The following is a 22,651-nucleotide window of genomic DNA, read 5'->3' as shown; positions in this document are numbered from 1 at the left end:
AGCCATGTTCAACCAAGCAAAGTTTGGCCTTTCTTCCTTTTCTACTAAAGCCTTTTATGTTGACCTTTGATGTGACTGAACACTTCTTGATCCTAGGACTGGGGGATTTCTGCCAGGGTAAGTCCTTAATTTCACTATTTTCTTAGCCAATGGACTCAGGCCTCCTTTACATTGTTGGTAACTCTCTTCATTGACAACTGTAACAGAAGCCCCTGACTCTATTTCCATGCCTACTGGATGATTGGAGATCCAGAGATGGCTGGACAGTGTTCTTGAAGCTACAAACATGAGTTTGACCAAACTGTGGGAGGCAGTGGAAGACAGGAGTGCCTGGCATGCTATGGTCCATGGGGTCACGAAGAGTCGGAAACAACTAAACGACTAAACAACAACAACAACAACTGGATGATTACTGAACTGCACAGTTACGTTATGAGTCTCCTTTTTTTTCTATTACACAGTAAACCAAGCAGATCTTCTAATCTGCCTCCTCCCCCCCCCTTTCCTTCTGTAAATAATAAGCTTTTTGTTTTCTTGCCTCTCTCTTGGACTGACTTGGTTGTGGAACCAGATAACCTCCTTCATGAATTCTTCCTAAATGCCTAGGTTTTATGAATTTATAGCATTGGGACATTCTGTGTTTACCAACATAGGCCGACAGCATTCCTCCTTAACAAAAGCACCTTTCCAGATCTCTAAACTTCTGCTGTGGGCTGCAGACTTGACTTAGAGACTTATTTTGAGTTTCTCTCTTGTCAAGATGCAAATCCTGTACATTTGTCACTGTTGCTTCCATGGCAGTTGCCACCTTTACACCTTTATCATAGGCCTGATCCCTATCAGCTAGTAATTGATTTTAAATTTTTCTATGACTAATTCCACACACATATCTGTCTCTCAACATCCCCTCCAGATTTCCAGAAGAACGGGGTTCAGTAAGCTTTTAGAAATGAGCTATATACTCTGATACAGATTCACCTTCCTTCAACCCCCTATTATGGAATTTGAAACGTTTCACAATTATACTTGGCCTTGGAATATAGTGGTCAGACAAGATCTTTTGCAACTCTGCCAAACTTGTGGTTTTAACAAGCTTCTTAAAAGGGAGCAAGTTGAACATCCACAAGCACTGAGAAATGTTGCCTTTTGTTTGTCACCTCAGTGATTACTGTACATTAGCAAGGAAATAGTGGCCCAGTATGTCCACATATTGCTGCCATTCTTCTGTTTCTGAATTAAATTCCTCAGTTTTTCCACAGGATGGCATACCTGGGTTTTTTTCTCATTGCCACTGTTAAATTCTTGTTTATTTAATTAATATATAGGTCCAGAATAAAAAGCATACACACTACATAGGAAAATGAAAGTAACCACAAAAATAAGCTAAACAGTGAACTCTTAGCTCTAACTATCATATCTGGAGACAATATTAGAACTATAATTACTGATTACACAAGTAGATTAGCTCTTTGGGGTCATCTGACTTCCTAGGTCAAGAGGACTGTGGTTTGTACTGTGCAGGCACAACTAGGACAGTGTATAATTCAGGAATACAGTTTAAGTCCAGCAGTGGCTGGCATAGGGCAGCTGGCTACTAATGAATGGTCACTGTTCCCTCCATTCTGGGATACAGAAAAAACTCCATGGAGATAACAATGACAGAGGGTATAGTGTGGCTGCTTAGGCATCCACCCCTCGCCACCCGGAATGACACAAGCTTGTATGACATTTGCATAAGCTAATTTATGGGTATAAATGCAAATTTATAAATAATGTCTATAATCTAAATAGGTAGAAAAAAATACATCTCATCATAGTGGGGAAGACTGTGACCAGGTGACTTCTGTGTCTTCTCAGTCATCTGCTAGGTGCTGTTGATGGACAACTTCAAGGTTTCTGCTCTCCCTCCATAATTATCTTGAAATTAGACTTGGATCGGATAAGAACCTCCTTCAGTAGAGGATTCTCCACTGACAGCTCTTTAAATAGAAAGTTGCACTCTGTAAAGTAGGACCTATGACCATCCTAAGAAAGCCCCCCAATACCTCATTCAAATTCTGCTCAAAAACTGAATGTTTCTACCAAAGGCAATGGGGGAAGAAAGGCAAAGCAGGCAGATACAGTATGTAATGAACTGCACTGCTGGGAGAGTGATTAGATGTTACCCAAAATGAGCCGGGCAGGCCTGACCAAATGTGAAGATATACCAAGCCAGCAAGTATTCCTTTGCAACTAGCACTTGCCCAAAATATGCCATCAAACAGTAGCACAACTGGGTGAAGTAAACCAAGCCTGGAAGCTGAGCCCTACAAGGCTAGCAGAGTAAACTGATCCTCCTGTGCTGGCCTAGTTTCCTTGTCATCAGAATTACAGCAATTATTTTCAAAGCCATCTTGCTGAGTAATGGCTTTAAGTTTATACTCTGCAGAAGATGTATTTGATTATGTGCCTATTATTTTCAGAATTGTGGTGCTTCCAAGGGTTCATTCTCTCATCAAGTGGTGTTTTCTGAAAATTATACATAAGAGCCTCTGGTAGAGAATGTGGAATCCAGAATCTGTTGAACAAGGCAGAGAATGCAGGTAGATAACTTGTGGGAGAAGGCAGAACATCTAGATGCCAGTACTATGATAGAGGAAGCCTAGAAGCATTATTGAGCGTTTTATACTTTCTGTGTTTTAACACGCCAGACTAGGCCAGTCATGACAACCTATGTCCTTTCCTGAAGGCACTGTGTACTGTACTATACTGTAACCAAAGCCACATTTGAAGCACTTCTGGGCACCGTATTCCAAGAAAGTTGTTGACAAACTAGAATGGAGTGGAGAACAGTGTTAGGTAGGAGTTCATGCCTGTTGTATGGTTCTGGGAATATTGGCAATTCACCAAGCTACGCACTACAACCCATAGGTCCCATTCCTGGTCAGTCATCACCAGTTCAAACTCCATGAGTGTATATGTGGAAATGATATTTTTTGGCTCCTACACTTTAATATTTGTTTACACTGAATTGCATTTGCACTTTTATTGCCATTCAATCAGTTTGAATTAAGTTCTTTTGGGAGCTGAGCGATGAACAGTGTCTAGTTCATCTACAAGTTCATTATCTTACATGTTTAGGGAAGTTTTTAATGTTTGATGCTGTACTGTTTTTAATATTCGGTTGGAAGCCGCCCAGAGTGGCTGGGGAAACCCAGCCAGATGGGCGGGGTATAAATATATTATTATTATTATTATTATTATTATTATTATTATTATTATTATTATTATTATCTTGAGGAAACATGATCATATTTCTGGAATACAGTGTCTGTTTATTTCCCTTTCATTTATCTCTGTCACTCCAAGTTCCCAAGTGAAGAGAAATGGAGGAAAGGTGCATTCAGGGTTCAGATGTATGAAGATGGTAACACTGGTTGTGTTTCTGGACCTCTCAAAGCTTTTTGGTGATTTGTTCTGTGGGGCTGCTAAGCTAGGTGAGCAATCTTACTAGATACCCATAGTCCTATTATGTACTGCAATACCTTCTCTTGTCTCAAGAAGCATGCTCTGTTTACATAGGCTCTTCCCTATGATCCCTGCACAGTATCCTCTATCACAGGAGGCAGCCTATGTGGGTAGAAAAGGATCTGAAAATTTGAAATTAAAGTACTAAAACAAAAGAAAACTGACTGATCTATAGCTCATTGATCAAGTGAGCAGGACTTCTCTTTGTCTTACACACATATATGAAGCTTAAGACTGTACAAGGTTTGTTTTTCTTTAACTAAAAATGGCAGAAGAGCAATATCTGTTTGCCAGTTTGCTGTCAGATTTTGTCTTCGGTTTTCAAAAACTTTCGTATGAGAACATGATCACAAAAAGTTGGCCATCATAGAGCTGAAATCCACACTGAGGTTTAGCTATATTTGTTGGGTAGAACTTCATGTGAAACCACAGCAGGATGAGTGGATTAACAACTTTACAATGGAAAACTGTAGAACCTATTCCATCAGAAAGAGGAAATAAGCTTGCTAGCAAAGACAAGACAGAAATGGGGCCAGAAGTTTGTCCACATTCAAGCATTGCTAGGAGGCAAAACCACATGCAGAGAGCCAGAACTCTAGAAGAAACTCCAACATAGTAATTTGAAATCAAGTTTGAGTGGTTCCAGATTGTGTCTGCATTCCATGTTGTAGACACTGACTTTTAAAAGAGCTGGAAGATACAAGACAACCACCACAAGAAACACAACATGAACATTCACAACATGGTGTTAAAAAATATATAAACTACAGCAGCTCAAGAAACAGATATGTGGAAAGAAATGCCACCAAACCCCCATGTTATTATTATAAGCACTAAGTATATTCTTCTTCTTCTTTGGCGACCACTCGTAGCCGAGTAAGATTGTCTTCCATAAACATGGTTTTAACAATGGGTCCGTAAGTGACTGTGGAGGCCAATTCTGGATCCACACGTCCTTCCACAGTGGGGACATTGGTTTCCAGGCAGGAGTTGATCATGGTGTGGATTTGCCAAGCGTGCCTTCCTCTTAGCACGTTTCTCCCTTGCGTCCTGAGATCGAGTTTCTTCAAAGCCCATGACACCTTTGGCAAAGGCTGTTCTCCAACTGGAGCGCTCGCAGGCCAGTGTTCCCAGTTGTCAGTGTTTATACTACATTTTTTAAGATTTGCCTTGAGACAGTCTTTAAACCTCTTTTGTTGACCACCAGCATTACGCTTTCCATTTTTAAGTTTGGAATAGAGTAGTTGCTTTGGAAGACAATCATCAGGCATCCGCACAACATGACCAGTCATCAACAAAGTTGATGTTGAAGAAGCATTGCTTCAACACTGGTGATCTGTGCTTCTTCCAGTACTGTACACTGATATTAGTTCACCTGTCTTCCCAAATGATGTGTAATTTTTTTTCGGAGACACCATTGATGGAATCCTTCGAGGAGTTGGAGATGGCGTTTATAAGTGGTCCACGTTTCACAAGCATACAGTAAGGTTGGTAGTACAATAGCTTTGTAAACAAGCATTTTGGTTTCCCTGCGAATGTCCCAGTCCTCAAACACTCTGCACTTCAATCGGGAGAAGCCACACTCACAGAGCTCAGGCGATGCTGGATTTTGGCATCAATGTTGGCCCTTGTGAAAAGGTAACTGCCTAGGTAGGAGAAGTGATCAACGTTTTCCAACATTACACCACTGTGTTGGATTACACCACTGAGTTGGCAATGTAAGTATATTACATTGCCTACTTTTCATATTTTGGGTGCTTTTTGAAATCTGCCACAGCTGGGAGGACAGTCCATGGTAGAAATATCGTTTTAGGGCCAAAGTTCAAGTTATGCAAAAGATCCATGACTAGAACCTCTGGCTTGCTAATGTTTGTTATTGTTTTGACTTTTTTAAAAAACCAGGGGCTCTCAAATAGATCAGATAGAGGAAGAGGAATTGAACTAGAGCTAAAATTGTTTGCTATTTGGTGTGCTGGAGAAAAATACAGAAACAATATAGTATCTGTATTTGTTTGTCTACCTAGCAGGTTAAACAACAGCTGGAGAGAGAAGGATTTACACTGGGAAAATTAAATAAGAGAGAAACATTATTCAGTAACCTCGCCCCATTTTTCTAGCCTTCCAGATAAATATATTGATACATCCAATCTAACAAGAGGGAGATTCCCTTGCTGCGCTGCGGTTTAAAAGGGGTAAGCTACGTATGTCCCCCTGGCCGACCGGATTGGCCGGCTGGGGGCCATGACGTGGTTTTACTTGTCCCATGCCTGAAAGGTAACAGACAGGTGACCACAGCTCTTGCCACAGATGATGCAGTCCTTGCTTTTTGTAACTATATATGTGGAATATGATGGCATAAGCATTAGAGTCACCATCACATATTTATTTAGTTAGTTGTATGTTATACCCAATGCTTCTTTCAAAAGCTACACAGAGCAGCTTGCAAAATGTGAAAAATATAATCAATGCACTAATATAATAGAAAATAACAAATTATCAACACAACAGAAATGGTACAGTCAAGCATTTAAACACAATTACATGACTAAGAAGGCTCACTGGAATTAAATTGGCTCCACTGCATGTCTTAAAACTAGTAAAGATCGAGTCTCTTACATCCTACTGTCTTAGTCTAACAGGTCTTCAACTTCTTCTTTTTTTAGTATAGACACTGTTGTAATCTCTGCTGCCAGTATTTCAAAGTAGAAAAAAAGTTTCCACTTACAGGAAATTGTCATTGGTGAACAAATGACAGCTTTTCTCATTCATCCTGCATTGGGATGACAGCTCCAATCAAATACAATTGTAACAAATTTGTTACCATGACCATAAATAACAACTCTGCATTAGGGGTGGAATTTTCTGAAAATCCCTTTGCTTCCTTCAGTGGTCCCAATCTGGATCAGGCTCCAGCATCTGCAATTTTGCACTGCCACTTGCTCTGATAAAGCTGCTCCTCATCTACCTCACAATGCACTAAGGAGTACCTAATATTAGCTAAAGTTGAAGCTTGGAGAACCCCCCCCCCCAAAGTTGTCCATATATGTATTCTTATCAAGTCATGCCTACACCACAAACTGTAACTGATAAACACACATACATAGATCTCCTTTGGGGGCATAGCCCACCCAATGAGACTACTCAAGTAGAAATGACATCCATTCAAAAATAAGCTTGATCACATAACTAGATTCTCACGGAAGCAAGCATAGGAACTAGCATTAAACATACCATACTCGATGTAAGTTTCCTGCCCAAAGTCCTGTTTGATGTTAAATACAAATTCTGTGAATATGTTCCCATGTGAATGTTGAAAGTCACTTAAATGTGATTTCCACCACTGATGGTTAAATGCCTACTTTCAGACATTCACAACATGCATCTGGATTTGTTGGCATTCACATACGGATGTGGATTGAACATGTGATTCTACTTTTCAAGTATAGCTTGTATGAATGGCAGCCTGCTATATGAAACTAGTATTTTTATTTATTTATTTTTGCAACTGAGCTTTCCTTTGTCTTATGTACAAAATACAGCTGGTGAATCTGAGGAGATAGCTTAAAGGATTTATCCAATATGGTACAAATTATATGGTTAATTTAAGAACAGAAGGAAAGGATTAGAGAATAATCCCAAAGCATATGGAAGTGGCTTTAGAATAGCTGCACATCTCTCCATCAGTTTCAGGCATGAGTCTGGTCCTCCATAATTTAGGAAACCCAATGAGATTCATGTCTGATAGATAAACCCCTGGCAAAGATCAATAGAAGAAGGGCTGAATTGACCTGAGAACTTATTTTGTTATGGGAAGACAGGCATTCTGACCTGAGGCTTACTCTTGTAGCCTGCAAAAGCACCCTAAGCAGTGAGCCCAGGGGAACATTTTACATCAATGCATTAGCATTGTAGAAATCCAGGAAGACATTAAGCCTTCTCCAGAGCAATAACAGCTCCAGTAGCATTTGCATTGCAGACGATCACAGTTGTTTAATTTGCAGAAATTGCCAAGAATTAGTGTTTGGAAGACTGAATTATTGCTGAGAAGCATTTAGTTATTTGAATTCATTTGTACTGTTATGTTGAGGAGAATATTGAGCATTATTCACCATACTGCTTGCTTTAATTACTGAGTAGGGAGTGCTTCACCACAAATGTGATTCTGATACAAGAAAAGAAGAATTTCATGTGCCCTTGTCAAGCAAGCTTCACTACTGCAGGATTTTGTTTGCCAAAAAAAATACAGTGCCAAGGTCAGTATGCCCTACAGTAGAAATGAGCAAATAAGGGCCCTCTCCCAACAATATACGGTACACAAAAGGGTTTGCTCTTTGTCTAGACGAAGTGTGGCTTGACTAATGTGGAATCAGGCTTGTACCCTAGGATAGGTGTGGATAATCATCAGTCCATGGGTTACATGCATCCTTCAACTGCTCTTCATTCAGGGCTCCAAGATTCAGGGACCCCTGTGCACTTTTCCTGACTGCCAGGCTGATCAGCCATCAACTGGGCAACACAGAAAAGATCACTGGGTGCAAGGGACAATGATATTGATATTGGGATACCCGGGGAATTAAGGCTTTAACCTGTTCCTTCAGCACAACTCTGCATACGCTCAAATTCGCTGTCCCCCACATAGCTAAGAGTAGTGCAGAGACAGCAATTTTGGTTGCATTGGAATTGCTGGAAAGTGACAGTTTCAAACTCACTCCACCATTAGGTGACTGAAGAATGAAAGCCAAATATCAATGTTTCAAAGGTTGCATGCATACTGCTCAGGTATTAAGCACTGCAAAATACGGACACTTTGAATCAGTTTTATGGTTATGGAACAATAGCTTCTGCAAGCACAAATCAAAGCAGAAGTAAAACTCCATCCAATAGTCACACCAACAAAGGGGGTAGTAAAACCAACAGCAGGGAAAGCCACTGGTTCGTTGAGCCTTAATGCTTTAATGTTGCATCTCAGCTGCTGTGTAAAGAGAGAGGTGCATTTTCATCTCTGGAGTGGAACAAACGGGACTTTGGTGTTTCAGGAACAGTTTTTTTTTCCTTGGCAGATGTTTCAACACTCAGAACAGAAAAGATCAAAGAACACAGTTCAGTGCCGGGGGCGTGGGCGGGGTAGGAAATCAGGGTTATTCATTATTCCAACAATCTTGGGTTTCTTTGCTTGTTCTCTTGTTTGCATTGTTTTCTGGCAAACCAAATGGTGTCACTCCATAAGTACACTGGAGTGGTCAATAGTCTGGATTGTTCTTGAGCAGTAAACTCTCTATGGTAATACTAAATGTTAATGAAGCTAACATTAAAGATAGCTATGTATTTATTCTTTCATTGACAAACACAACGATTCAAAATACACCAATTTGTCCAAAGGCACAATTTTCTATGGTGTAACAGATATTATGCAAGGTGCACTATTAATGCATTATGGCTCCCTTGAAGCAAAAAGGGCACAATACATTAAAGTGGCTTGAAACTGAGACTAGACAAATTTAGACCAGAAACCTTGTTTTGGACACATATAATAGACATTGTATGGATGAGCAAGGGGCAAAAAAGGCTCCTAAAATCTTCTACCCCCAGGGCCCACTTGACATGGCTGAAAACTACTGAGGACCACTAGACACAAAATGGTGACAGAGTTTGGCACAATCAGTTGACAATTACTGGCATCATTTTCTAGTGATATGACCCCACATTTTAAAAGAAAACAATGTAGTGAAATAGAAACTAGTATTAAAAAGCTCTGTTCTAGTTCAATATGGTCTTGGCATAGAATATATATAGTTGCAAGTCATCTGCAACTGCAGAGTACGACTTACTGCTGTGTTGCACTGCTCAGCTCAACTCAGCTCAGCTCAGCTATTATGTTGACAGTCAACATAACTTTGATGTAGCATAAACAGATGAATCAATCTCATGTCTAAGGATAAGACAGCATGTTTTTACTATCTAACTTGCTTTGGAGCATTTAAGATTGCCTATAACATAGGACCTATATGTTTGACAGTTTTGTATCTGTTGTTTCTAAGGTATTCATAGGCTCAGGCTGCAATCCTACATACTCCTACCCAGGAGTATAAATCCCATTGACTCTACTGCCGAGTAGATGTGTGTAGGATTGAACTATTGGCTATTTTGTGCAGGCATTCAAGAACAGGTAGGCTAAAGCTCAACACTTGAATCAGTTTTATTTGTTTTGGAAAGCATAAGGGACATTTGTAGTTTGAGGTTATAGCAAACTTTGTCTATGGGGATTTATATGCCTGATATACTTTCATATTTAATGTAAATAATAAATATATATAATGTATTCATGGAATGACATTGTTTCTTTTAGGACTTTTGACATTTTTTATTTGAAGCATTTGGGATGATTTACAGTTTGGTTCGTTCCTAATAGACTGTATCTTAAAATTTAGGTGCACTGGCATATTGAATTTCTAGTCCTCATGCCAGCACAAGTCAGCTGGATGGCCTGCTCATAACTCTATTGCCACATCTGGGATCTGAGCCCTTGTTCCAGATGTTTCTTGTAGGGGCCATTTCTATCCCATATGTATATAGTTCATTGGAGGGTTGTATAAGTGTTCATAATTTAATAGAAAATATATGCAACTAGACATATAATGCTTGGAACAACAGTATATATCTGTATTCTTAATGGGGTTTATTGTGCATTGCCTTACACACTGTTTTTCCCCAGTGATGAAGCAATTTATAAATTTAGGGTGATATCTAACTCAATCATACTTGAAGTAATCATAGCTAGTAAAATTTAAGTCCATTTCAGTAGGTCAGTTCTGACTATGACAACCATCAGGTATCACACATAATAAATAGGAAATGCTTTGTATTCATATCCTCCAGAAGATCTAGGACTCCTATCACCCAGCCAGCATGGCAAATGGTTAGAGATGATGGGAGCTGGAAGTCCAGTAACATCCGGACACCACAGGTCCTACATCTGTACTCTCCTAGCCTCTGATCACATACTAGTTCTAATCTGAGACATGGTTAATCAAACCTATAGTAAAAACATCTGAGAATATCTAGGATTTTGATGTATGCAGTCTTTCTCAACTGAAATATGGAAGTAACTTAACCTGCTAAAAAAGGTGCAGAGAAAAAAGACAGAGATATGAATTAGATGGCAGCTGCTGCCTGTTAATAAAGCTAGCTTTCAAACCTGTATTTTGCATGTCTTAACAAATACCCTAAACATCTTTATAGATTATATTAAATATGCCGTAAATATAACTATTTATTTTTTGGGACAGTGGGATGCAAATAAGAAGCAAGCTGGGATATAATACAAGGAAAAAAAACTAATAATAAAAGTTGTTTCTGAATGCAGCTAAAGGATAATTGCCCAAAATATTACATACACTGTATTTTGAAGGTTACATCATAAGATCCTTCATCTTTCAAAGTGGCCCACCTCTCAAACCTCTTGACGCAGTTTTTCCTAGAAATGTTTATTTCGTATTGGAGATACCAGGCCCTAGAACTCCATCACCATGACTTCTAAAGTATATTTCATTTTTTGTAATGCACTCAATTCACTCTACTATGTTTCTAGCTATCTGTTACTAGCCATATAAAGATACAAGACCAACAGATTCCATTATCTCTAATGAAATGTCGGGGGGGGGGATTCAATGTATCAAGGATGAAATGCAGTCATTCACCATAATGCCAAACCTATGGTGAGTACGCTTCTGTAACCTTAGAATATTTTTGCAATCCTAAATTTTAATATTCTGTGTTAACATCTCAAAAATAATCTGTCTGCTCCTTAGATGCAATCATTTTTAATACAAACATTTTGAAAAGAGATAGCTGATATAAAAAACAAAAACAGACCTCTGTTCCCTGTGATATTTTTGGGTTGGAGCCAAGCCTATTCATGATTATAACAGACCCATTGAAATAGACAAGTCTTGTTAACCACAACTAACTTAAGCTCCATTGATTTCAGTGAGTCTACTCTAAGCATGACCAAGCCTGGATCCATTCCTTTGGTATATATACACTCAAAAAGAGACAACCAGCTTAGTGATGATGCTTTGTTAAAAGTAGTCATGCAATAATCTTAGTAAGTGGTGAAAATATACAATTCAAAGGCTGGTAAAACTTCTCTCTAGAAATCTAACAAAGCACAACTGTAAGCAAGATTCAGTATTTTAAAACTGCTGCTTTATACAAGTTGTCAAAAGAAGGTGCATAGACTGACCCGGTAGCATTCTGGACTGCACCATACCAAACTGAACTGAAACTACAGTTTTTAAATGTTCCCTCAAATCAAAAGCTCTTCAATGTTAGGCAGCAGGTCAGGGAGAGGGCTACAATCTCTCTGATATATTAAGGCACTTCCAGACTGCCACTGTTTTGTGGGTATGATTCAATCACACACCAGCAAATTCAGGCTGTGCAATTAAAGTAGGCCTCGTACTCTTAAAACCACTTTAAAAATAAACTTTATGCAATAAATAAAATGATGGGGAAATATGGGTTAACAATTACTTGACACAACATCATACAACCTCTTCAAAAGCAAATCATAACGCATACCCAATAAAGAACTAATCTTATACTGTATAGCCATCCCACAATCTTTGTGCAAACAAATTTTTACATGGCAGAGTATTCAAAAAGATTACACCCCCCTCCCACGCCTGCAATACAGTTCAAGCTTGTACTGTACTTCCTCAGCTATCTACTTCATTCTGTCATATGTGGATCATCTCTTGGTAGATATGGCAAGATACTTGTTGCTTTTCATGTGGCCAATGTATGTTTCTTTTTCTTTTCTGTAAAGGAATGTGTATGGTTCTGATACATAATTGTTAGCTGAGCCTTTGTAGTGTGTGTGGGATATGATTTCAAGTGAAATGAAATTGTTTGCATGCAGAAGGTTATTTCCAGAATGAGTTGTGGAGAGATTTTTCAGGGAAAAATGTTTTTAGAATACTTCACTGTCTGCCTTTACTATTCCAAGCAGATGAGCAAACTACATGCCACATTAGACATATTTATTTAAATTCACATATTTCTATTTTAACAGTAAACAGCCATTGCCTGGGCCTGAATAAGATTGGGACTTCGGAGGCAGAGGCGCCAGACAATCAGGGGAGCCCAATGTAACCACACAAGACTTCCTCTGAACATCGAGGGGCTCCAACCCCCTAAAAAAAAGGAGGCTGAAATTGTCTTGGCTCCTAGGAGTTGGAGCCTATGCATGGAGGGAAGGGTTTTTTGGTTGCTTTTGCCCCTGCTATGGCCAAATAAAATCCCCTCTCCATCCACCACCGAAAGATCTGCTACCTGCATTAGTAGAGAAATTTCCATTGGCACTAATTGATGCTTCCCTCACAATGCAAATGGAATTTTAGAGGAGATTTCTGCCCAGAACTCAGTGTAGAAGTGAAGGGTTGGTTAAACTTGTGGATTCACCATTGTTGTTTCATACAGTATTCTTGATCTAGAAGTTAGTGTATAACTCCAAAATCATATAAAACTTTATTTCATTTATATGACACAGCAAGCATTGGGGGCCAATGGGCATGTTTGGAATTTTGAAGAAAGGGTTGTGCATACCTGTTACAAAATGACTGTCATGGGGATGAGATATACCACAAAATGGTTGCCACATTTCAAAGACAAGGAAGAGACAAGGCCACAAAATAGTGCAGGCATGCTTCCTCATTGCTGCCTTGTCGACGGAAAAAAGCACCTACAGCAGTTCCTTACACCTTTCCTCTGTTCAGAATAAATGCGAATGTGGGTGTCCTATCTGGGAACCCAATGAAATGTAGGCATATTTAAGGGGCTGCATTCAATGTAGGAGATGCTGAGCTAGACATTCTTTTTGTACACTCTGATTTTTTTTACGGGAAATTCACTGAGATTTTTGCAGGCACCATAGGAGGTACTAGCAAACACAGCTGCATGTTGTCGACCTCTGTTGCAAGTCTACACAATTAAAGTAGTACATTACAGTATTGAATTTGTAAATGAGGAACTCTAGGCCATCTAGACAAGACACCAATTTTCTAGTCACAATTAGCATTTTTATGAGTCAAAATTATTCTTCAGTATTAACATCCCCAAGCTTTTCCATCAATGATTCCGGCTCCCTCACATATTATGAGATTATATCATGTAATAATAATAATAATAATAATAATAATAATAATAATAATTACTTGCTGATGAGCAGAAATGTGCATGCCCTTGCACTTCTTGTTGCCACATCCTGTAATGTGTGGCTTGGCCATCAGATAAGGTACCACCTGAATTTGGAGTAATCCCCTATCCTTATATTTTTCATCAAATGCCAGAATGATAGTACAAAAGACCTGTTGGAGGAGGGATGAGTATTGTTCTCTTCCTTCAGCCAGAGACAATAAGGTTCCCTTTTATTTTGTATCATACACAACCTTTTACCTAGCCATGCCTCCAAATCAGACCATTATGTAAATATAACTTGCTATAATCTTCCAGGGTTTGAACAGTTTTGATGTTATCTGTCATGGCCAGGTGTCTTATCTCTTTTCTGCTGATTTATAGCCTTGCCTATTTCAGTTGAAATAATTATTTCTCAAAGCCAAAGTTCCAAATCATCAATGCTGTCATTGACACTATATTCAATTCAGTTTCTGAGAATGCAGAAAAAGCTAGTGAAATTACTGCTATGCAACACTCCTTTTCAAGATTCTACCCATCAATTAAACTGTACTATTCTAAATACAGGGTTGCGGGTGGCGCTGTGGGTTAAACCACAGAGCCTAGGGCTTGCCGATCTGAAGGTTGGCGGTTTGAATCCCTGCAACGGGGTGAGCTCCCGTTGCTCAGTCCCAGCTCCTGCCAACCTAGCAGTTCGAAAGCACGTCAAAGTGCAAGTAGATAAATAGGTACCGCTATGGGAAGGTAAACAGCGTTTCCGTGTGCTGCTCTGGTTCACCAGAAGCGGCTTTGTCATGCTGGTCACATGACCTGGAAGCTGTACGCCAGCTCCCTCGGCCAATAACACGAGATAAGTGCCGCAACCCCAGAGTCGGTCACGACTGGACCTAATGGTCAGGGGTCCCTTTACCTTTACTATCCTAAATATTAAACTAACTTTGCATGAGAGCTAAAGTAGAAACTGACACTTCTCAAATCAAACATCTGTGCTAGTTGTGCTATCCTGCAATCTATGCTACCCTGGACTGGTAGTGCATAAGTACATAATAAGAGCCCTGCAGGATCAGTCCAAAGGCCCATCTAGTCCAGCATCCTGTTCTCACAGTGGCCATCCAGATCTCTATGAGAAGCCTGCAAGGAAGGCATGGACACAGCAGCACTCTCCCTATTTGTGATTCCCTGCTGCTTGTATTCAGAGGCATACTGTCCTAATTCCTTCCATCCCCTGCCAGCATGGCATGTACTACTCCAACTTCTGGGGGGGACACAGGCTCCCTATCCCTGCCTCATCCGCCCTTCTGTTTTCCCTAGTTTCCGCTCTGTCATGTGGCATATTCACAATAACAAATGCACTTCTTCATAACGATAATCATAGGGTCGCCACATGATGATGGAGTAATAGAACACATGCTTGGTGAGATACAACAGTAATCTTTGGGGCCAAAGTAATAAATGACTGGCATTTCCCTGAAGGGTTTGTAGTTGTTTTTCAATCAGCACTTAGTATTGTACTGATTATTTTAGCCATTTCTTTTTAAAAGGTCACCTTTCAAAATAAATGTTACAGTCTTCTTCACAAGACACTGTGATCCATATGACACATTTTAAAGAAATCTGAAAGGGAAGATTCCAAATGGACTTGTCAGAGCTGTCAGGACAGCTGCAGAGCAGGGCTTTTGCACAGCCTACGTACTGCATGGTCTCTAGCACCCAGGTATGTATGGGATTTGCCAGAGCTCAGCAAGGCTGTCTTAGAGCGGCAGAGCACACTTGCAGTTCATGCCCTAAACTAGTCAAAGAACTGAAACTATATTTAACGTTATTTGGTATGTGTAAGGGATGCATGGTTCCTATTCTTGGTATAAACAAATATCCACTAGCAAAGTAATGAAAATGGGAAATCCTAGGAGACATCCAGATGCTATAATTTTGTAAATAAGAGCCCATGGTGGGGGAAGCAATTCACAGTTATCAAAATTACTACCGGTACTTTGAAACAGCTGGATTTGGGAGGATATTCTAGAAGCCACACTGATTTTGTAACAGTTCAGGCCCCCAAAAAAGTTAATATGAGGTTAGCCATAATTGAATTTTTTTGTTATAAATTATTTTAAAACCACTATATGTTGCAAAAACTATGAGGTTTAAATCCACATAATTTATCCCAAACCAAAATCATTGGGGGGTTTTTTCCACCAAAGAGCCAAATTCTTCTATTCTGCACGCTTTTTTGCCAAACTTTCCACTCCTATTTAAGAAATGGAAAATACACTCAAACTACCACATAAATTACAAACTGGTTTTTTAGCTTTAATACTAATGTGAGACATAAATCTTTGTAAGCAAGTGGATTCTACATTAAGGATTTCTTCATGTAATTCAGTTGTATTTCAGAAAAATTTCATAAGAGACTTAATTTGCTACTGAAGTATGACTAATGCTCAGTTTGTTGAATCAGTATGCAACAGAACGTTATTAGCAGTAACAGATATTCTAATGCCCCCATATTATCAAAATTCCTTGTGTATTTTCTATGCAGTTTCAGAACAAGATATGATTACCAATAATGATTTTTGTTTTATATTTTTTTAAAGAATTATTTGGTATTCTATGAAAAAGGCCGCTAGTATTCTAAAGGCTGAGAGTCAGTAACTCAAGGGCAAATGGCATGCCTGGGCTCCATCCCAAACTACTTATTATGAAAGGAAGTCGCAACGCAGTTGGGGAGGAGTTGCGAAAAACCTTTCTTACCAAACCTTCCCTGCTCTACAATCCCCTCCCCCATCACAGTTTTCTCCAGTGGAGTTTGTAATGAATGTTGACTACATTCAGTGCTTTTTTTAAAAGAATGTTGCTACAGCAAGTGCCACACTTTTAACCTTTGGGTGTCTGTACTGCGTACCCCTGAGTACCCCCAGAAAAAAAGCACTGACTATATTTAAAGTCATGAAAATGAGGGGGGGGCACTGGAAGGCAGATATAGAGTGGATGGGAAGGAAAGCATCCAGCCTGGAATGTGGGCTATAAGGCTTAGGGCTCAAATAATAATCAGTAAGAGATTCAAGCAGGGCTGGCCCTGCCGTTATGGAGAATGAGGCAGCTGATCTGTGATGTCATGGAAAGGCACAATACTGATGGTCAGTTAATGTATTTTGTGCCTCAAAATAACTTGCCATGGGTATGATTTGAAGGCACATGAAATCATTGCCTTGCTGAAGCTAAGCAGGTCTGGGTCTGTGGTCAGTGCATGGTTGAGTGACTGCCTGGAACCCCATGTACGCCGCCTTGAGTGCCAAGGTGAAAGAAAGGTGGGATACAAATGTAAGATTAATATATATAATTGACCTTGGGGATCAATTATGGGGAGATACAAATGTGGGATATAAAGGTAAGATTAATATATATAATTGACCTGGGGGGGGGTGCTACTCTATTCCTGGCAACAAAATGCCCTTGGCTGCCCCTCGATTCAAGTTAACCCAAGGCTGACTTGTCTAGGGTCAGCTTTCTGCCTTTGATAGTTCCCAGGTTCTGCTGTTCTTTTAGCCCTCAACACTGCCTTGTAAGTTGGGCATGCCCACTGTGCCTCCCTGAAATCCTTTGAGGCAATCCCCCTCCCCTCTTTAGCAGTGAGCACTTCAAAGCCATGAACAGCTCCTTCACTGCCTCCAGTTGGGAACACGTAAGAGAAGGCCTATTTATTCCTGCATTCTCTTCTCCCAATGACCAACCAGATGCCTATTGGAATCCCATAAGCAGAACAAGAGTGTAATAGCACTTTGCCCTGGAACTTCAGTTGCAGCAATGCAAATGTCCTCATACAACAGCACAGCAACTCTTGTTCCTTCCACCATTTTTTTCCAGTCTCACTGCATCCACAAGCAGCAGCTTTTCCTCATTAAAAGGAGCTACTGTACACCAATTACATGCTTTTGCACAGGGGGGCCAACTTGAAGAAAATAAGGGGGTAAGCTCCGCCCCACATAATTGATTACATGATGCAGTACATGCACACAATTTAAATGGCAATGCCCATCAACTTTAGAGGAGCAGCCCCCTCAAATATTTTATTGGGGGGCACAAAGCCCCCACAGCCTCGAGGAGTTGGCTCCTATGCTTTTGCATGAAATTTGTAGACTGGAGCCAAGAAGGGATTTCAGTACAGGTGTTTCAGGTCCAGTTTTCTATCCACTGTATTGCAGTGGTTTTCATATTCCTAAATATGATTCCATTTTATCCCAGCCTTTGAAAGGCTGAATGTTTTCAATTACTCACAAGCTATTTAGTAAGGATAAGGCAATTAATGACTACTAATCCTGGAGGTTATGCCTCTGAATACCAGTTGATGGGAATCATAAATACAAGAAAACACCATTGCCTGCTTCCCATAGGCATCTTGCTGGGCACTGTGAGAACACTATACTAGGCTAGATGGGCCACAGGCCTTGTGTTTGTATGTTAAGAAACCTGTCTAGCTGCTCCAGTGCTGGATGTCCTACTTGAGCATAAGCTGTGTGCAGAGAAATCAAAGTATCAGCAAAATATAAACGACTAACTTTGCTGATGTTTCCAGCCATGCAATGAATAAGGACAGTGTTTTCAGAGCACTGATTGAAAAGAAATTACTTTAACGGGCATTGGTGTTTAGAAAATAGACTAATGAAATGGTTTCTCCGGAAGATAGCCAATGATGCCACGCATATTTTATTTAGACATCTGGTACAAAAGATATTTACATGTTATTGGCTATGGTACCTGCTATTAATGAGGTATACCGCCCAAACACATCCAAGCATTAGTCACTAGTTTTCCCTTTGCAAGTCAGCTCATCATTCATGTTGGACTATCCTTTCTCACTAAGGAATCCCACACACTCCCTTCAAGCTCTATGAAATCTCCACCCAGTTTTCATTAAATAAGAAGTAATACCACTTTATACAACTACAGCACCTTTTGCCTCAAGGTAATTTCCAAATAGTCTAAACTAGTCTAACAACTCTTTGACTTCAACATCTAGTCTAACAGCTCTGTGACATTGCCATTTATTTAAATCTGTGAAAGAGATTCATGAAGACCCCAGTAGGCTATATTTGCAACAAAATCTAGAACAATGAGCCAATGCATGTCATTGGGTTAACTAGGTCCAACCTTATTTATTTAACTACACTACAACATTCCTAAGACTGTGCAAATACTAATACAGGATTTTAACTGTGATATCTGGATTTGGCCAGAATGTAACTAAAAACCACCCTAAAATGGCAATAGCTTGGAAGTGACCTGTGTTAGTTGAGAGAAAGAGGGCATGGGTAACAGGCACACCCCTTAGGGGGTGGGGCTGTTTAGCAGCTAAAATCAAGGTGAATGTGCTTTCGAACTGCTAGGTTGGCAGGAGCAGGGACCGAGCAATGGGAGCTCACCCCATTGCGGGGATTTGAACCACCGACCTTCTGATCATTATTGGTAATCGTCAGAAGGTAATCATCAGAATTGGTAATCATCAGAAGGTGAGCACCATCACAATATATGTCTGGTAGACCGTGCTGAGCTTGCTTAGTCCCTGGATTTGCAGTCTTACAGACAGTGATGCTACCAAGGATAATAACCAGGAATGAAATTCTGACTTAGAGTAATCATTTTTTAAAAGCTATCAGAGTGCCCACTGCCCTTCTCTTGATAATATACATTTTCCTTTCCCAGGATGTCATTCAGTAAGAAATTGGATACCATTCTGAGGACAATGTATGTTCTGCAGCTCTGAAAAGAAAGATATTTCTGAATTTTAAAAGGCATGCATCTTCAATAAAACTTAAATATTTCTTGTTATCTCTCAATTTCTAAGATTCTAGCAAGTAATAAGATTATGCTACCCAGTAACTCTCATGACTGATGTTTGAAAAATGCTTATTCTTCCTTCTGCTAAATTTCACTTTTTTCCAAGGAAAAAGAAGTGTGAGTGTGAGTGAGTGAAGAGGGTGTAAGAGGCAGCAGAAAACAAGATGGGGACCATGAAGCACAGCTTCAGCAAAGATAGGCAAGAGGTATGAGGAAGAGCGAGGGAATCAGTGATGGGGATGCCACACATGATCCATGTCATTGGTTGCTCCATTGACTTGATTGCAAACAAAAACTCTCAAGAAACTACTGGTGGAGAGGCGCTGCTGTGTAGTATGCAGTAAGAAAAGATAAGATTTGGCTCATGATTTTAATGTTTTCTGAAATATCATCAAGCAATAAGTTAGCAGGAGTAACAGCTATAAAATCCATTTTCCACTTGAAGTGGAAAAAATACACCTGATGTACTTGGAAGGCCTTTACCCTTAAGTATGAAGAAGCTTAAATCATAAAGAAAGTGAATGCTGCTTCACTGTGCACAAGATGTCCTTTGCCCAACCTTGTCCCCTATGTGAAAGGAAACTTTAATGAAAATGAAAATTATGGCTTACCTATCCCCTTCATGGGGGCAAGCCAACGTACCAGAATACCTGCCAACAATTCCACAGGCTGAAAAGCAAACAAAATAAATGAGGGTAGAATTTGTGAAGATCATAAGCCGTTGAAAGAATCAGTGAAGCCAGAAAGATTTATGACTCCTGCCTGAGCTGAATACTCCTGAATGCTTTCTTGTAGCTTTTCTTTTTCTTTTGGAGGGAAGGGGGTACATATTCTTGAACTGTGGCAACAGCAGATTCATTACATTACACCTTCAACCTAATCTGGAATATTATATTTTCTGTAAACTCTGTTTTGAAGCATCTTTGCATGGAATACAGGCAGTCCTATGACTAACACCTAGCCTCTTGCTGTAAAGGCTACAAAGTTGTTATTGGCGATGATGGCAAATTGACATAAATGAAGCATTTGAACGACTTGTGAAAAGCAAGCCACAAAGTCATTTGAAAATTCCACCTCTGAATGCCTTCAAAAGGGCAGTTTATTCAATCAGCAGAATCAAGTGGTAAAGCAGCTGGAAGAGGAGAGCTGTACAGGCCAGAGAAAGAAGAGTGAGTGAAGGGGTGTCCCATTTGTCATCCTTTAGATCCCTAATAAATTCACCAAACCAAACCTACTGCAACCTTGAACTGGGTATGTGCAGTCCAGCTGACTGAGTACTTTTGGGTACAAAAGCTGTGAGAAGGCTGAGGAAGCTCCATAAAAGCATGCCTCGAGTGAGAGACTAGGACGGTATCAGCAGGTTCCAGGTTCTCTATATTTGAACTGACTATTGAATAACATATAAAAATGCTTAACATATTATCTCATATAATTGTAAGGAAGGTTTCCACAAAATTTAGTTCAGATGGTAATTAATGCCAATAAATCTAGGGAGAATTTATGACTTTTTGAAGGACAGGTGCTGGTGGTGCCACACTTTTGGAGCAGGTATTTTGATCTTGCTCCCAAGTACAACTATTCTGATAAGAAATACTTGCTAATACTAAAACCATAACCAGCCACATACCCACCCTCAACACTCAAAAGCATCCTCCTTGGTTATTTTAAAGCAATTGTTCACAAAGGAAATCAGTACGTTGCAGCATCCTTGTTAAAAGCAGCTGGACAGGTAATTGCGGTAAACACAGAATCTTCTAAAACTATTGAATTTACAATGGTATGGGCATGTTTGGGAGACACCTTTTTTGATGAAGATCACTTATTAAGAAAAGTGTTAAAGATGTGCACCTACTAAATGTAATGAGGAAAAGTTTATTTATAAATCATTAAAGTACAGAATACAGTGGACGCTCAGGTTGCGAATGTGATCCATGCGGGAGGCACGTTCGCAACCCGCAGCGTTCGCAACCTGCAGCGCCGCCTTTGCGCACGCCTGGGTCGCAATTTGGCACTTCTGCGCATGCACAAAGTGTGATTCGATGCTTCTGCACATGCACAAGCTCCAAAACCCAGAAGTAACCCATTCCGGTACTTTCGGGTTTGGCGCGGTGTGCAACCCGAAAATGCGCAACCTGAAGCGTCTGTAACCCGAGGTATGACTATACTGTATGAAAATAATATGCAGCTATATTTAACTCTGTTGGCAAGATAAAAACTGTCTTGAAGATCAAATGAACAGGTAGGCTCCCAGAAAGAAGCTTCCAGACACTTCCAGCGGGGCTTGTGGTTAAGCTCTCACCTCACTGAGCTGTAGCCAATCTTTTCATAATCTCCCCCCCCCCTTGGTTTTTTTGTTCTGTTACTGTAATTTTATTCTTCATTGTTAAATTTGGTTTTGTCAGGACTAAAGTATTTGATATAAATATATGTGGCATGTTTTATGTTTTTACGAGTAACTATCTTCATCTTCCTGAATGCTGAAAAGCAGTTCACTGTGTGCTGGATTGCAACTTTTACAGAAAAAGTTACTACAATAGCACTCAGAATTAACCAAAAGAAAACAAAATAAAAACGTCCTTTATAACACCTTTGCCATTGGAATGACAATGATGTTGTAAAGAAGACTGATTTGTTTAAGAAGAGTCTAAGGGTCCAGCAGGTAGCCATGTTTAAGGGCTTATCAAGGCAGGTGTGGCATAAAAGTATAGCATCTAGATCTAGGGAAGTAATAGTACCACTGTATTCTGCTCTGGTCAGACCTCACCTGGAGTACTGTGTCCAGTTCTGGGCACCACAGTTCAAGAAGGATACTGACAAACTGGAACGTGTCCAGAAGAGGGCAACCAAAATGGTCAAAGGCCTGGAAACGATGCCTTATGAGGAACGGCTTAGGGAGCTGGGTATGTTTAGCCTGGAGAAGAGAAGGTTAAGGGGTGATATGATAGCCATGTTCAAATATATGAAAGGATGTCATATGGAGGAGGGAGAAAGATTGTTTTCTGCTGCTCCAGAGAAGCGGACACGGAGCAATGGATTCAAACTTCAAGAAAGAAGATTCCACCTAAACATTAGGAAGAACTTCCTGACAGTAAGAGCTGTTCGGCAGTGGAATTTG

At 40.0% G+C, this 22,651-nt stretch overlaps 1 protein-coding gene across 18 annotated transcripts in view; it reads right to left on the bottom strand.

Annotated features, from left to right (window-relative positions):
- Positions 1-22,651, bottom strand: part of ESR1 (estrogen receptor 1) — a 203,998-nt gene that overhangs the window by 125,112 nt on the left and 56,235 nt on the right. The window contains exon 1 of one of the 18 annotated variants that reach the window (XM_088667288.1): positions 20,148-20,166. The exons of the other annotated variants lie outside the window; for them this stretch is intronic. The gene's annotated coding sequence lies outside the window, so the exon portion shown is untranslated. Of the gene's footprint in view, positions 1-20,147; positions 20,167-22,651 lie in introns of those variants that run through there. 18 annotated transcript variants of the gene reach the window in all.

Source organism: Zootoca vivipara, chromosome 3 (genome assembly GCF_965207765.1).
Source record: "Zootoca vivipara chromosome 3, rZooViv2.hap1.1, whole genome shotgun sequence".
In the NCBI taxonomy this organism is placed as follows: domain Eukaryota; kingdom Metazoa; phylum Chordata; class Lepidosauria; order Squamata; family Lacertidae; genus Zootoca; species Zootoca vivipara.
The sequence above is the reverse complement of the archived record's forward strand: the minus strand, read 5'-3'. Positions and strand labels throughout refer to the sequence as shown.